The sequence below is a fragment of the Corvus moneduloides genome, chromosome Z, assembly GCF_009650955.1.
Source record: "Corvus moneduloides isolate bCorMon1 chromosome Z, bCorMon1.pri, whole genome shotgun sequence".
In the NCBI taxonomy this organism is placed as follows: domain Eukaryota; kingdom Metazoa; phylum Chordata; class Aves; order Passeriformes; family Corvidae; genus Corvus; species Corvus moneduloides.
The window spans coordinates 22,816,683-22,826,328 of NC_045511.1; the positions used below are offsets into that span (position 1 = coordinate 22,816,683).

At 45.9% G+C, this 9,646-nt stretch overlaps 1 long non-coding RNA gene across 1 annotated transcript; it reads left to right on the top strand.

The window, feature by feature from the left end:
* Positions 1 to 437: 437 nt before the first annotated feature.
* On the top strand, positions 438 to 8,176 carry LOC116438458. Its single transcript, XR_004237756.1, has 3 exons — positions 438 to 448; positions 3,475 to 3,483; positions 7,989 to 8,176. It is a non-coding gene; the product is annotated as an uncharacterized LOC116438458 (long non-coding RNA).
* Positions 8,177 to 9,646: the final 1,470 nt, after the last annotated feature.

Sequence of the window (9,646 nt, forward strand, 5' to 3'; positions counted from 1 at the left end):
AAATATATATAATTTTACTTACATTACATTTTAATAGTTAATTATAATATATAAAATCAGTCATACAGATCGCATCCAGAAACACCGAGGGCATTTGGTTTGCCTATGCTGGACAGGTATTTTTAACCTGTTTTACCCTCAAATAGAAAAAAAACGTGTTTCCTTGCTCAAGGCAGCTCTTCAAGCTCACCACAGGCAGTCATGCATGGCTGTGACAGCCAGAACTGGCAGAAAGGTCACCAGTTAGAAACTATTTTATGATGGATAATTATTTCAATTCCTTTATGGAGATTTGAAGCCCACTTGCTCATCCCAGCCCCTTCTGCAGGACATGGGATTTCCTGTGTATCCTGTGTTGAAACCCACTGTGGAACTATTAAAAGTCATCAGAAATATTCATACTACAAGCTTTTTGAAAACCACTGGATTATTTTGTCTGGTTCTGAGGGTAATAGGAGGAAAAAGGTGACAGCTCTTTCCTGGCTCTCCATGAACCATCGCCCCCATCTGCCTCCTGAAAGCAAGGGAAGAGGAAGAAAAATTGAGAATAATATTTTTTCCTCATTTTTCCACTTTTGTTTCCCTTTATAATTCAAAGTACAGACGGGAAGCATTACTGTTTCCTAAGGATAAAGACAGGGGTGCTTAAATTTTGTACAAAGTCATGACACTGCTTAAGAAATGACCAAAGAGAATTGGTCAAAAAATTAAACAAAACCACACTTTCCCCTTGACAGTGAACGCATAATTAAAAAAAAAAAAAAAAAGGAAAAGAAACCAAACTACAAACCTCTAAGGTGTCTTAAGAACAAGTATTATTTTGGAGAAAGTATTTAATTGGATTTTTATGGGATATATAGAAAGAATTTGCTTCAAATGCAGTTTTATCTTTGTTGTTATAATTTAAATTTCATGGCTTAAAAAAGAAAAAAGTCAGATTTTTTCTCTTTAAATCCTTACCCACTCATCAGAGAGGAGGGTAAGGATCTAATTGTTGCTAATTTTGTTAATCCCCTGATCAAGCCACCATTGATCCCAACCACTTCCCTCCGCATTGCTAAGATGTAACCCCTTCCCAGAAATACAAGTTGACACCCTGACTGAACAGAGGAAGGGTTGTGTGGGCTACAGACCCACAAAACTTGCTCAAAGACACTTAGAAAGGTGGGGTAGAGGGGCTGAGAGTGAAAAATCAACCTCTCTGCCCCCAAGGAGCCTTTTTTTCCCAGAATCAGCCTTGATGCCGCAACCTTGTGCCGCAATGCAAAGAGGGACACTGAAACCCCACCTGCCTCACAATTTTTTTTCCTTTAAGCTGGTGGGTTTAAGGCTGGATCCCTACTGTAGGTGAGAAAAGGCTTTTTCTGTTGAATTTTTTTTTTCCTTTTTCTTTTGTTTTTCCCAGTTTCCTCACTATCACTAAAGCAAAAAACACATGTGCGCATCCCTGCCTTTAAGAGAACGAGGGTTTCTTCGCCCCTCTCCTCCCTGCCCCCCCGCCAAAATTCAAGGAGAACATACAGCTCATGAAAATTTAATGCCATATGTAACAAAGCAAAATGAATATTTAATTGGGGCTTTTATGTGAAACCAGATAACAAAACCAGTTGCACACAAGGGGGGGAAAAAAATAATAAAATTAAGCCACTCTAATGTTTGATAAAAACTGGTACTGAAGCAGTTAAGCTATTGGCAACAAGCAGCTCCTAATAAACACTCAGCTAATTCTGTAGGAAAAGCACTAATTAGAAAAGCAATAATAATCGGTGTAATTGCTCTAAATTACCCTCCTCACAGAGAAGTGTGTTTGGATACTGCAACGCAGCTGCTCCTGCTCCATCCAGGCGCTTGCAGCCAAGGGTGCTCTGCTTTTCTCTGCTGCCCTCTCCAGGTCCAGGAAGGTGGGAGAGCTGTCACCTCTCACATGCCAGGGAAAGACAGGAAAATCCCACACACTGGGCACCCTTGGGTGTCCCAGCCTGCTCTGGTTGCATCCCCTGGATGTTGCTGGCTCCAGAAAACACAGCACTGAGCTCCAGAGCTGGGATTAGAGTGGATGAGGACCTACAAGGGAGGTTGGCAGGTCCCACTGGATGTCCAGCCGCCAAAAAACCAATAAAGCTTAATGATCTGGACACATTAGGCAGGACAGGGTTTCATAGATGTTTTTTATAGTGTGGTAGGGCTTTGAGCAACAGCTGGGGAGCAGCATCCCTCTGTGGGGATCACCTTCTCCCCACATCACATTGACAAGGGCACCCACAGGCATCCAGAAGCACAGCAGGGACAAAATCCAGAGCTCTCAGATACCAAAACGCAGCAGAGAGCCCAGAACTCAGCTCTTGATGCAAAAAGAGGAATATTAGCTCCTCTCCAACCTAGAACAGAGGTGCATGAAGACCTCATATCCTCATGGTGCACCCAGCAGGCATGTGAGGGCTGGCTGGATGGGGCCCTGAGCAACTTGATTTAGTGGCTGACCTCCCTGATGATGGCAGAAGGGTTGGAACTAGATGATAACTAAAGTCTCTTCCAACACAAGCCATTCTACGATGGTTCTGTGACTGAATCAGCCTTTCCTCTGCAAGAGGCTCCCACCATAGGAACGAAGATGAGAACCCTGAAGATGGTCTGTTTTCCACTGCTCAGATTAGAGTTAGATTTTAGATATTTGGAGCCCCCAAGTGCTCTCCCATGCTGGATACAGATCATGGAAATCATCGGCGCAACGAAGCTCTCCCGTGCAATATTTTTGATTATTGGCAAATGTGTTTACGTTAGCTTAAGTAATAATGAACAGAATAACAAACTTCCATTGATTGTGTGTCTGCACCAGACAGTGAGGCTGCACTAGGGCTGATAACTGGCATTTTCAGAGCATTAAATTACCTCCCCATACAGTAAAGGTCAGTGATTGGAGATGACCAGTGTACGGAGGAGGCTTTAGCCCAACCATGCTGTTTTCCTCCAGCTACAATGCTGAGATCTTCTTTCTCAAAAAAAAAAAAAAAAGAGCAGCAGACCAAGAAGCCACACAGTGAGTTACCAAACTACATACCTGAACAAGTCAAAACTGCAGCAAATTCTCTGGCAGGTCAGCTAAAATGGTCATTGAGTTCCCCTCTGGAAGTGAATCTACAGATGTCAGATACAGTAGGACAACTCCAAGATCCTCTCCAAAAGTGGCATGGTTTTTTCATTCATATCACCGCCAACAACTCCCACAGCTGTAGAAGCAATGATCTTTTTTTTCCTTTTTAATTTAATTTCACTGATCTTGATGAAATCATTAGAGAGGAAATCATTCCAGGAACAAGGTAAAAAGGTCAGAGCCCGTCCCCAGAATTTTCTCTTTAAGCAGAAAAGAAATGCAAAAACCTAAAATGGTGTTTTGGAGTCTAACCCCTCCTGAGCTTGGTTTAATCCCCTCCCTTCCATGCCACAGCCTCCAAGATTGGACAGTCACGCTCCAAGTCTCCCTGTGTAATTGCGTTTAAATCCTCGTTGCTTCCATGCATGCTTCAGTGTTATTTATATTGGTTTAACGATCCATTAAACAAATACTGTACTTTGGGAAGTGCTACTTTGCTTATGAACAATTACAGTTTCTCCAGCGTTCAACGATGTTAACCACAAGATAGAGGATGGTGGTGCAGAGCTGGCCTGGAGTAGGGGCTTGGGGCTTCTGGGGGCTTGGGGAATGGCTTTTAGCATTATTAACATAACCCTTCCTTGGGTTTGTTTGTATTTCAAAAAGTAGTTTGAGGACATTCAGAAAGATTTTTTTGCTTTGGTTGTTGTTGTTTTGTTTGTTTATTTGGTGGTGGGTTTGTGTGGGGGTTCTTTTTGTTTGTGGCTTTTTGTTTGGTTTGGTTCGGTTTTAAAAAAACACCTTTCTGTAGTAACCCAAATTAATTGTAACCTGATGGCACTCAAGAGGAGACTCCTACTTGGCAGGATTTACTCCACTAGAGCCCAATCCTACAAATACTTGCAGAGTTTTGGTGCAGTGGACAGGCTCCAGGCAGTGAAGCACATCCGATGAGAAAAGCTCACCTTCCTCATCACAGACACTTTGTGTCCTGCTGGGCACACTCAGTGCGTCCCACAGTGACCATGTGTTTGGCCAAGAAGGGAAGATGTGGCCCTGTGGTGAGCAGCTGTCCTCAGCCCTGAGATGACCATGGGGTGAGAGGAGCCCACAAATCTGGGGCTGTACCAGGACCTTGGGAATGGGGAGCATTAGGTTTAACTAAAGTGGGGCTCTGAGGGCAAGAGGTGTAATGAAGGAAATCCAAGTGTGAGGGAAGAGATGGGGTTTGGGTCTTCATCCTTCAGAGGCAGATTTCAGCTCATCAGCAGTGGGATGTAACAGGCACAGCAGTTGCTTGCAAGCCCATCATTTCTGCCCACAATTAATTTAATTAATTTAAATATTTTAATTGATTTTTAAAACTTTTAAATGGTCTTCAGTGAGGCAGCTGAGCTTGTTTTATCCACCCAGTTTCCTGCAGAAGGGAGGAGAGTGAAAAGGAATTGAAGGTATAGGTGGGCAGAGACTATCCCATGACAAAGTGGTGCATGGGGACGATTTGGGATATCAGGGGGATCTCCCCCAGCCCTGGCAGCTTTCCAGGCTCTGGGATCCCATGAGCACTGGCAGCAGCTCAGATCTGCAGGAGCCGGGGCACAGTTTTGTGTTCCACTTAATTAGGGTGTCTGGATCTACCTGAAAGGCGTGCTGGGCTCTTTCATGTACCCAGTCACCCTTTACTCCTTTCCAAAGTGCTCTCTTGTGTCTTAGGGCCTTGTCTTATTGTGCTTGGCCTGGCAGAGTGGAAAATTTAATTTTAAACTAATTAGTTTCTAAGTTGCTGAATATCCTCAAATTACCGGGCATCACCTTTCCCAAAGGGGAAGAACAACATAACTCACCTGTATCCAACATTTGACACTGCTGGAGTCAAGAGCATGGAAACAAAGGACCCCCAATTGCTTATTGTCTTCTCTCAAAGGTCAAGAGTCATTTCTGACAAAGCTCTAATTAATAGTTTATTACCCGCAACTGACCATAGTCTCTTTTGTTAGCATTTAACATTATTAGCTAAAGGTTCTCTTTGAATGCAGAATGAGATTATCTTTGAAATCAACTTGTTCAGCTTTCCTTGGTCTTCAAACAAGGCTGCCCTCCCGCTCGTCACTGCGTGTTCCCAACTGGTCTTCACCTGACACCAAATCAATGATGTGCTGTTGCTCTGATTACTTGGTCACTGGAAGGTCATATGGATATAAATACTATTTTCCAGTTATTCTCATCAATGGGCCAGTAATCACACAAAGACCAGACAGCTCTTCAAAGCTAACAACAGCAGCAGTGACCCTCCATGTTTGATTTTTCAACTTCATACATCTGTATTACTCTGCCAGCACAGAATCACAGAACTGTTCAGGTTGGAAAAGCCCTCCAAGACCATCCAGTCCAACCATTCCCCCAGCACTGCCAAGGCCACCACTGACCCGTGTCCCCGAGTGCCACATCCATATGGCTTTTAAACCCCTCCAGGGATGGGGACTCCATCACTGCCCTGGGCAGCTGCGCCAGGGCTGGACAGCCCTTTACAGAAATAATTTTTTCCTAATAGTTTTCAATAAAAGCAATGTTTTTCAAATAGTTGTGTTTGGATTTGTTCCTTCTTGGTTTTTTTTTTTTTTCCCTTTGGTCCCTTGAAACACATGGAAACAAGAGCCCAGGCATTAGGGATAGGCACAGGATTTACCTTTGGGATGACAACAAGCTTCCACTCCCTGGTTGGTTTTGGAAGGGGCTTCAGGTTGAAGCAGCCCCATGTTTTCATGGCAGCAAATCATCCTCTCTCCTGGCTGGTGACCTGAGCTGATGGCAATGGTGGGGACATCCTAGCAGGGTTTGGGGAGGGAAGGTGCAGGACGGGCTTTGCACTTTTTTTTCAAATGGAGCACTTAAAAGTACATTTTTTCCCAACAGAATCAAATTCCAAAAGGAAAATATTTTACATACAGAAAGTTATTTTGCTTTAAGAGTGCTCCTTTGAGACATTCCCTAAAACTTTTCTTGACTACCCCTCCCATGACGCAAAGTTTGTCAGAATAGAAGTCAAAGTCACAGGATCATGATTATTCCTCAACAAGAGTTTCAATTAAGGAAAAAAGAAGTTGTCCTCAGTGCAATGTGCCACAGATGGCTGCCATGTCTCTGTGGCACACAGGAAGACCCACATCCTTGCCTATTCCAGCAAACCCTGGAAAGATGCTGATCATATGGCCACAAAAAGCTGTTTGTGCTCTGCAGAAAGGTGCCTGCTACAAGTTATGGTCACTGGTCTCACCTCTTTCCCCAAGACCTGCATTGATACCAACCCTTCTCCTGCTTTTCAGTTCTTCTGTCCCTTCTAAAACAGCTCCCCAGTTTTGCTTTGAGGGCTCTTGTGCTCGAACACATCATGGGAAGCGCCCAAATTCCCAGCTAGGTCTATCCATGTCCTGTTCTCCCACTCCCCCTGATACCGACAGCCACCACCAGGATCATGCCCATGGCTGAAGGGACAGTGTCTCGAGCCAGCACCACTTACAGGGGCCACTCTGGGCACCCAGCCTGCAGCTGTGCCATCACAGCTCTCTGCACATGGATTTTGGAGATGCTGCTGCTGGGCAGAGGTCATCCTCCAACCACACCAGGCACCTCACACTGCTCATCGTGCCCTGGCACCCCCAAAAGCGGTACCTGAACCCCACATGGACTTTTCCTCTCCAGCAGGGCACACAGATGATGTGAGTGAGCTCTTTTGGGGACAGGGGACGTCGGCTGTTGCCATGGAAAGGCCACATCCCCAAAGCATGTTCCACATTTTGGGGATCCCCCGATGCACGTTGCGCACTGAGCAGCCAGCGGGGCTGGCGACTGCTCACCCAGCCCAGGCTCTCCAATTCCCCGTTCTCTGCTGCCATCAGGTGGATATTTCATTTTATTCCACTAAAAGCTGCAAAATCCGAGCGCCTTTTGCCTGGATTTAACCATCTTGCCCACAGGCAGCTGATTCCCTGGCCTCTGGTCACATAGGCAAAGCCACAGGAGTCTGAAGACACGGAAAGATCCCTAATGTTTCTGCCGCTGATTTTGGACACCACAGAAGGCTGCCAAGACTCAGCAGTTAGTTGTCAGGTCTTGTTCTGGTCTCTTAGGTCTCACCCCACCTGGGAGAGCAGCGTTATTTATTGCTCCCCTTACCCAGCATCTCCCTTGTAAATCCACCCCAGGAGAGGAAAGGTTTTAGGCAGTGTCAGGATTCAGCACTAGCACCCACCTTGGCATAACACCAGCACCAGAACATTTCCTGCACCCATTTGTTTCAGGACTTGGCAGTTTCCTGCACAGATGCCAAAGAAAACACAGGGTAAGGTTTATGTTCAGCAGAGTGTTTGGAAGATCTTCTGGTGCTCAATGCACTGCAAGTGAAGCTGCTGGCAGAGAAAGAAAAGAAATGCACATCTTAATTTCCCACCAAACAGCAAAAATCTGCCCCAGACAAGAACTGGTCCTATCTAATATCACAAATTCATGTTCTTAACAACATGGCACATGACTCAGAGTCATGAAATAGAATACCAGGATGGTTTGGGTTGGAAGGGACCTTAAACCTCATCTCATTCCACCCCTTGCCGTAGGCAGGGACACCTTCCACTGTCCCAGATTGCTCCGAGCCCTGTCCAGTCTGGCCTTGGACACTGCCAGGGATCCAGGGGCAGCCACAGCTTCCTTGGAAAACGCGTGCCAGGACCTCACCACTCTCAGCAGAAAAAACTTCTTCCTTTTACCTGCCCTAAGTTGACACTACTTCAGTTTAAAGCCATCACCCCTTGTTCGGTCACATCAGGCCCTGCTAAAAAATCTGTGTCCATGATTCTTCCAAAACCCCATTAAGTACAGAAAGCCTGACATAAGGTGTCCCCAGACCCTTCACCTGGAGAACACCCCCAGCTCTCCCAGCCTGTCTCCAGAGCAGAGGTGCTCAGCCCTCGGAGCACCTCCGTGGTCTCCTCTGGACTTGGTCCAGCAGTTCTATGTCCTTCTCGTGCTGAGGACCCCCCAGATGCAGAACTTCAGGTGGGGCCTCACCAGAGCAGAGTAGAATTGCATGGGCTGCTGGAAACTGCAGCATTTGCAAAGATTTTTGGAATTGTTTCGCACTCCTATAGAAAGCAGTAGCTAATTTAAAAGGTGTAAACCAGTATTATTCATGCCACAGCATGAAAAAAGCCCAGAGCACTGACACTTGAACAAAATATGATTATGCAGAAAAGCTTTGGTAGTCTGATGGAGGAGCCAACCAGCCTGATCCTGCTGAGGCCCAGGGCACTGCCAAGATGCTTGGTGTCAATTGCAGCATGATGTGAATTGTCACCCATAACCCCGGCTAATGCATTATTAAGCCTCTGAGCATCCACCTGTGGTGATTTATTCCCAGATCTTCCATTGCATTTCAACCCCTTCCATAGCTGGGGAAGGCACCAGGGAGAGTTTTTCCACTGATCACATCTCCCCTTGCCAGGCTGGAACCCGTGACTCCTGGCTGGCCAGAAGTTAGTGGTTCACCAGTGGCAGACCAAACAGAAGAGAAACATCAAGCTCACGTTGTGGTAAGGTAAAAGGTGTGGATCTTCCTTGAGGTGGGCCTAGAAGATCAGACAAGACCAATCCTCCTTTAGACATGACCTGAGTTGGAGGGTGGGTTCAAGATGCCGTGGGAGGGGAGAGCCCGGACTGGCAATGGTGCAGGCACAATTGTGCCAACTCAAAAACCCACAGGGGACATTCTAAAGTTACCCAGAAAATCCACAAAGCAGAAAATCAGGATATTGAAGAAAGTATCTTAAATTTTGCCAGTAGATTTTGATCATCTATGAGTCATCAAGCACTTCTCTTCCCATTTTGGTGAAAAGAGCCCCTGGCATAGGGTGCTCAGAGCAGCTGTGGCTGCCCCCTCCCTCGCAGTGTCCAAGGCCAGGTTGGACGGGGCTTGGAGCAGCCTGATCTGGTGGAAGGTGTCCCTGCCCATGGCAAGGGTGGAACCAGATGAAATTTTATGTCCCTCCCAACCCAAACGTCTCTGTGATTCTATGAAAACAAATCAACACTAATGCAGGAGCCAGATCCACTTCTTGAAGCACCAGTAGAGCCAGAAGAAGAAGGTGGCAAAGGCAACAGGAGAGGGAGAGAAAGAAACAGCCACAAAAACTGTCTCCAGCTTCGCAGGTGCACAGAGTGCTCGTGGCCTCAAGGCTGTCTCCCAGCTCCTGTTTTTCCCTCTGCCCCTAAAGTAAACAGGATGCCCAGGTGTTGACAAAAGACTATCAGCAGAAAGCAAGGTTAAAAAAGCAATAATTCAGCCAACTAACTGCCACCGCTGCTCCTCCCTATCTCTGCATTCTTGATAAACAAATTCATAACAAGATTTTACTGCTCTGTTCCCTGGAGCAGTCTATTAGTCTGTCGCTCAACATGCACTACCAGTCGAAGCCAAGCTCCCTCAGTACAATATCCCTTAAGATGATCTCCTTTGCATTCACTATGATGTAATTATGCTAATTATCCAGCCGGCTTTAATATCCT